Source organism: Mustela nivalis (assembly GCF_964662115.1).
Source record: "Mustela nivalis genome assembly, chromosome: 13".
Taxonomy (NCBI): domain Eukaryota; kingdom Metazoa; phylum Chordata; class Mammalia; order Carnivora; family Mustelidae; genus Mustela; species Mustela nivalis.
In genome coordinates, this window is record NC_139032.1 from 46504108 (window position 1) to 46511270 (window position 7163).

General features: G+C 45.0%; 1 long non-coding RNA gene across 1 annotated transcript; it reads right to left on the bottom strand.

Annotated features, from left to right (window-relative positions):
- Positions 1-336: 336 nt before the first annotated feature.
- Positions 337-7162, bottom strand: LOC309846169. Its single transcript, XR_014301759.1, has 3 exons — positions 6976-7162; positions 2147-2361; positions 337-1515 (listed from the first exon to the last, which is right to left on the bottom strand). It is a non-coding gene; the product is annotated as an uncharacterized lncRNA (long non-coding RNA).
- Position 7163: the final 1 nt, after the last annotated feature.

The following is a 7163-nucleotide window of genomic DNA, read 5'->3' on the forward strand; positions in this document are numbered from 1 at the left end:
CTTGACATTCTCTCTCCCTCTGCCCTTCTGCCCCTCTGGCTCGTGCTGTAAAAAAATACATACATACAACTAATTTTTTTTTAAAATACATACATCTTCTTAAAAAAAAAATCTAGGGCTCCCTCCAGGAATCTGAGAGTTCAAGTAGCACCCACATATTCAGGACAGAGATGAGGCCAGTCTAGGGCTTCATAAAGGTTTAGCACCAAGCACTTGCAAAGGCGGTGAGCTGGCCCCACTGGAGAGAAGGGACTCTTAAGTCACACAGCCCACCTGGCCTCAGCTATCTCCTGTCATCCGTGGAATGGAGAAGAAAATAGAGATTCCCGACCTGTCTTGTGCTCTAAAAGGACGCTGCTCCTTACCAATGGTAGCCTTTGGGCACGTCCCCTCCCTCCTTGAGCCCCATGCCTCTCCACAGCTTTCTTGAGTTGCAAGAAAGAGGATGTAACTCAAAGAATAGCATGAAACCATCTACCAGGTGCTATGTGGGGGCATGTGGTTCTTCAACCCCTCTGATGGGATTGCATTTGTGTGCTTCCCAAAGTGGAACCCAGAATTTTGAAGTCATGAAAGCTCTGAGTTCAGAGGGTGAAGGGAAAACAAAACAAAACAAAACAACAAAACAAAAATGATGACTGTGATAGGGCACTGCGTACATCTGCACCCGAGATCCCACGCCCAAAGCTGGAAAGTTGGGCACGGTTGCTCATTTCTCAGCCTCAATGAAAACACACAGCCGATTCCCTCGTCTCCTCTCATCCCTGTCACAGGACATGCTCTGGACCAGGAGGGGACACAGGACTCATGGCTCTGATTCCGTAAGTGCTGGTGGCGGTGGAGCTCTGTCAGATACTGTGGACCAGGGGTGGGCTGGGCTTGCTAAAGCAGGGTGGTTTTCCGTTGTGTCCTCTTGACAGGAGGTGGCTAAAGGAAGGGAGGCTGATGGAAGGGTTAGGAAAGCTGCGAGGGAAAGGAGAAAATACTGCCCGCAGCCTTGGGGAAGAAATGGCCGCATATCTTCCAGTAACACTCGTGTCACTCTCTAGCCACTGGAAGGGAACTGGATTCAAAGCAAGGAACATGAAAAGAGAGCCATGACCACTAGGCAGCCCAGTTCTGAAGGGGTTCAGAGACTGGAAAACCTTTCTTTAAAATTTGGCTTTTTCAGATGTTAGAGAGGCAGCTACGGTATAGGGGCCACAGAACTGGAAGAGTGGGGGTGGAGGTGGGCAGGGGGGTTGGGGAGGAGGTATTGCTAAGCTAGGTCCTGACACAGATGAACTAAGGCCTGAGACTATGGTCAGTGCTACTTAGAGATGGGCAATGTCTGTGACATCCACCTGTTTTGACATAAGCTTCGAACTCAGAATGAACTCTCCCTGCTGGCTGGTCACCCTGGGCAAGGAAACCCCCCCCTCACTGAGATGCTGCCTGTTCTGTAGCTTCAATGCAGGGCAAAGGGGTCACCCAGTCTTCAGGGACGAGAATGTTCACACTGCAGACACACGGCACCTGTAGGAGAGTGAGGAGAGAGTGAGGAAAGGTCAGGCATTGAGTGAGTGAAAAGGAGAGAAACAGATGAAGAGGAACCAAAGGACCCCTGGATGGGAAGAACCGAGAATGTCCCCATCATCACTAATCAGGCCTCTCCCACTGTTGCTCTTCCGCCCCACAACCTGACTCCGGCGTCACCTGCTGGCGACTGACTGGAACACTGAGAGGTGACGTGGCCCTGGTGCCATTTTGGCAAGAGTGTGTGTGTGTGTGTGTGTGTGTGTGTAGCAGGTTGGGGGAAAGGTGTCTTTTTCAAGATTTTATTTATTTATTTTTGCAAGAGCAAGGGAGCAAGAGACAGAGAGCAGGGAGCCTGATGATGCAGGATTGATCCCAGGATCCTGGGATCATGACCTGAGCTGAAGGCAGACACTCAACTGACTGAACCACCCTGGCGCCCCAACAGCCAATCTTTATGACATCGTGCAGGATCTCGTACTCTAAGCCAACGGTTGGCCTATCAGGCCTGAGGAGTCCTCTGTGATTGTCATATACTCGGTAGGGTCATGGGCTATTTTCTTCAGGACACACACAGTGCCTGCACCACAGGTGGGTGGTTGTGACCAGGGTACAGTTTTCCTGGGCTCACCTGGGACAACTATTCAGCCCACTGAAGCCAATGTGGCCAAACAGGCTGAAGGATTCTCCATAGTCCTCTACCTCCATGTGATCGGGATCAAAGCCACGAAAGCACTGAGTGGAGTGACTGCTGAAAAGAAGAGTCACAGAACAGCGGAGTACTAAAAAGGAGGAGTTCCCATGAAATAGAAGAGCCACTGCAGCCACCTGTAGTGCCATTTCCACCTGGAGGAGAGAAGAGGGTGGGGTCAATGTCGCTCATCCAGGCTTGCCTCCAGTCTCTTCACCCATCTTGGCTCCCATATCCACATGGAGAAGCAACCCTTATCTCCTACAGGCAGGTGTACCCTTACACAGCAATTCAAGTCTGGGAAGATGAACGTCTGCTTTTTGTTACATAATTAGTAATACTGGACTTAATTTAAAAAAAATTTGATTCTCTTTGGGTGCCAGGGTGGCTCATTCCGTTGAGCTTCTGACTCTTGATCTCGGCTCAGATCTTGATCTCAGGGTCATGAGTTCAAGCTCTGTGTTGGGCTCCAAGGTGTGGAGCCTACATAAAAAATGGATTCTCCTGAATTGAGTTCCTTTCTATTTTTAAAATTTTGTTTATTTATTTGTCAGAGAGAGAGGGAGAGCAATAGGCAGAGGGAGAAGCAGGCTTCTTAGAATCCAACGCAGGACTCGACCCCAAGACCCTGTGATCGTGACCCCAGCTGAAGGCAGATGCTTAACCCGCTGAGCCACCCAGGTGTCCCCTAAGTTGAGTTTCAGACAGGATGAGTAACCACATAGGTAGAAAATTCAGGGTTAAAGAACTCAGAGGAGGTGACCCTCAGGACAGTGACTCTCTTGCTCCCAAGGGCAAACACGACTCATCTGAAGAGAGGTAGTGGCTTCACATTCTGAGGGACTGGTGGTAGATCCCACAACAAGTCACATCTGGCTTCCAGATCTGTACTTTTCTCCAGATACACACATGGGATAGGGTAATCAGACAAGATGTGTACTCACAAAGGGCTACTAATAGATTTTCCAAAATTTGGGGGTGGGGCCACACCACAGGAAGGATCCCTTACACTAACTCTGCTTCTATCTGTTTCCCCTTCTTCTTCCCTAATTCTTGCCCACACTGACTATCTGACAATTTCTTGGTTCTTAAGTTTCTTAAGTTGAGACAATGTCAATGTTAGTGTCACACAAGTGTCTTACACCCAAGTGGGAGTCTCTCTAAGGAAGGTGCCATGAAGTAAAATGTATCAGTTACAATACATACACATTGCAAATAGGTGTTGCCAATTGTTCTCAAAAAATGGCCACATTAATTTGTATTCAAGAGTGTCTAAATCCTTAGGTTCCCATACACTGACAAACACAAGATCTTATCTTTTTTTTTTCTTTTTCAGTTTTTGCCAATCTGATGGGTGACAAATAACATCTCCTAGTAACCATGAGTTGTCCTTTGTCCTTTTCCAAAGGTCCCGGTGGTAGCCGGGACCAGAGTGCAATCAGGAAAACAAAGCCCACTTCTAGCTTTCCAGTCCCTCTCCTGAAATTGGAGTGGAGTAATTTCAAAAGAAAAACAAATCTACTAGCAAAGCAGAAATACAGCAAAGGAGTGAGAGCCCCAGCATCAGAAAGCAGAGTTGAGATGAATATATTTGGAGCTAACTTTAACTTTAAGAGTAGCTTCCATAGTCATTGGAAACTCATATTTCTTCTGGGTTTCCTACCCACAGACAATGCATTTGTTGCTTTTTCATTGTCTTTTTTCTGAATTATTTAAAGAAATTCATTATTCATTTTTCTTATACAAAGTCTTTAGACAACACACACTGTGGAGCAGACACACACGCGCGTGCATACACACACACACACACACACACACACACACACACACATCTTTGGTTAGATCCCGGATGTGCTGCTCTGCCTTTCTGGCTGCCCATTCCGAGTTTCACTGCTGACATCTAAATTTGTGGTTTTCCTGTGTTCAGTGCCTAGAATTCTTTTGAGTTAAATTCACGAGCTAGGTCCTGACCCCACCTAGTCTTCAGGGTTTGAAGCACAACCCGGTCGCTGAGGTATTCTGAAGTTCTGGAATCATGTACCCAACAGCCTACTTGGTAGTTGGTATCTAATAAGCATCTCAACTTTACGTTACTCAAAACGGAAATCTCCTTTAAAAACCTGGAAACCAAATAAAAGCAAACACAACTCACCCTCCTTTCTTACTGTTTACCATTCAGTTAATGACAACTCCATATTTTCAAGTGCTCAGGTTAAACACAAGAAACCATTCTCAACTCCTCTTCTTTGCCAATCATGTATTGAGTTTAATTGTCATCGAGGTTTTACACCACTGAGGGTTTTTATCTCTGAACATGATAAAGCTCTGCCTTTTAAGCACAAGACTTCTAAAATCAACTGAATTATATTAATAGCTATGGCGCAAGCCTCCTTGAATTACTACATAAACTCTGCTTGATTAAGATTTATGAATTATTAACATGGCTTCTGATTTTACTGATATTTTACTCATTATAAATTGATAATTTTTTTTTAAAATCTGAGTTTCTTATTTAATCTCTTAAAAAATACTTGAGGAGCATCTGGGTGGTGCAATCTGTTAAGTGTCTGCCTTCAGCTCAGGTCAGGATCCCAGGGTCCTGGGATCGAGTCCTACATCCGGCTCCCTGCTCAGTGGAGAGTCTGCTTTTCCCTCTCCCTCTGCCTCTCCCCTCTGCCCATTCTCTCTCTTCCCAAATAAATAAACAAAATCTTAAAGAAACACTGACCTCAAAGCTCCTACCAAAAGTTTATACATTTCATTTCATATATTTCTACTTTCATTATTCTAATAATTTCCTATGGTCCTGCACATCTTTAGGTCAAGGTCTTGTCCTTTACTCTTATCTCCCCTTCCCCCACATGGGTCCTCATAATTGAGAGTTACTGAAATGTTTTGTGATTAATTGATGCCCCAGAGCCGAAGCACTTCTGTTGGGGTCGATTCCACGTTAAAACATGTTAACCCCCTGGGCCTGCCTGGGCCTACTTAGCCATAGTGACTCCATGTTGCCTAGGTAGACATTTTGTTGTCTAGAAAAGTTACTGCTCTCAGTTTCAGGTAACTGTTACTAAAACACAACACCTAAAACAAGGTAACTGGGGCACCTGGGTGGCTCAGTGGGTTAAGCTGCTGCCTTCGGCTCAGGTCATGATCTCAGGGTCCTGGGATTGAGTCCCGCATCGGGCTCTCTGCTCAGCAGGGAGTCTGCTTCCCTCTCTCTCTCTCTCTGCCTGCCTCTCTGTCTACTGTGATTTCTCTCTGTCAAATAAATAAATAAAATCTTTAAGAAAAATAAGACAAGGTAACTGTTACTAAAACACACACCTATAACAAGACCAGTTCCAGGTAACTATTACTAAAATACACACCTAAAACAAGGCCAGTTCCAGGTAACTATTACTAAAGCACATACCTAAAACAAGGCCATTGGTAACCGTTACTAAAACACACAGGTAGGAGACATCCAATCAGCCAAAGCCACATATGCAGATGTCTGCGATTGTGCCCAATAAAAACTAGCCTTAAGACCAAGGGGCGTCACTCTCTTCGGAGGCGGCCCTGGCCGGTCAGTCTGACTTCTAATGCTTGGCATAGAATAAGGCTTTGCGTAACTTTGTCTCAGTCTCGTTCCTTTGATAACGGACCCAACACTTTTACATCTCTTACTCCTACCTAGTGTTCTGCACAATGTTAGGGATATTGTAGGTTCTAAGGGTGGTTAATAGAAGTGGCAAATGTAATAAGTTCAAAATAGTTGTGCCAGGAGGGGCTCAGTCAGTTAAGTCACCAACTTTTGATTTCGTATCGTCTCCGGTCACAATCTCACAGTGATGAGAGCAAGCCCCAAGAGGTCTCCAGCTGATTGCAGAGCTTCCTTAAGATTCTCTCCCTCTCCCTCTTCCCCACATCCTGCTCCCCCATTCTCTCTCTCTCTCTTAAAAAAACAAAAGTTGTGCCAGTAAAAGTGTGAAAACTTCTGTCCTATTCCATCTTTTCTGGTGAGTTACTTTGGTCTTCTCAGGTCACCTATACATCGCTAATGAGGCATTTCTGAATCTTTCCCTCAATTTGCTGCATGATTGGGGCAATTGTTTTCATTGTCCTATAGTAGAAGTTTCTCAGCTTCGAAATAAGAATAATGGGAATACAATATTCCACTCAATATACCATGCCATGTTCTAGTCCCTAAATAGTGAGAATAAAACAACTCATGAAGGGCGCCTGGGTGGCTCAGGGGGTTAAAGCTTCTGCTCAGGTCACGATCCCAGGATTCTGGGATCAAGCTCCACATTGGGCTCTCTGCTCAGCAGGGAGCCTGTTTTCTTTCCTCTCTCTCTGCCTGCCTCTTTGCCTACTCGTGATCTCTGTCTGTCAAATAATTAAAAAAAAAATAAAAACAACTCATGAAGTTATCAAAATTGAGTAATTGCATAAAGCATCAGGGACATACTAAACACAGCTATGATAGCTGTTACTGTGACAGGTGTATCCAAAGGTATAAAAGCTATTAATTCCTGCCCTCCCCTGCAAAGATGATTATGCCACAGTTGTGCCTTGCTTACCTCATAATGCTATTATGCAAAAACTTTTCTTCACTTCTGAACGACGGCTTTGTGGCTAGAGTCTTCCGGGTTGGAAACTTTTTTGCTTTCAGCAATTTTCATATAATGTGCCACTGCCTTCTGGTCTGCAAAGTTTCTGATGAAAAATACATACATTAAAAAAAAATTTTTTTTGGCCACCTGAACATTGTAGTAGAAACTGACCTTTAAAATTGAAGGAAGTCATTTGTATATAGACTCCACAATTTCCCTTTTTCTGAATTCACGTCTTTCTCCCCAGAAACAATAGTGGATCTGCAAACATAACCCACGCATTACGCTCTCAGTTCAGGCCGTGCGTCCCGAGGAAACCATGACCCTGGTACGTCACTCCGGCTAAAATACTACGCAAC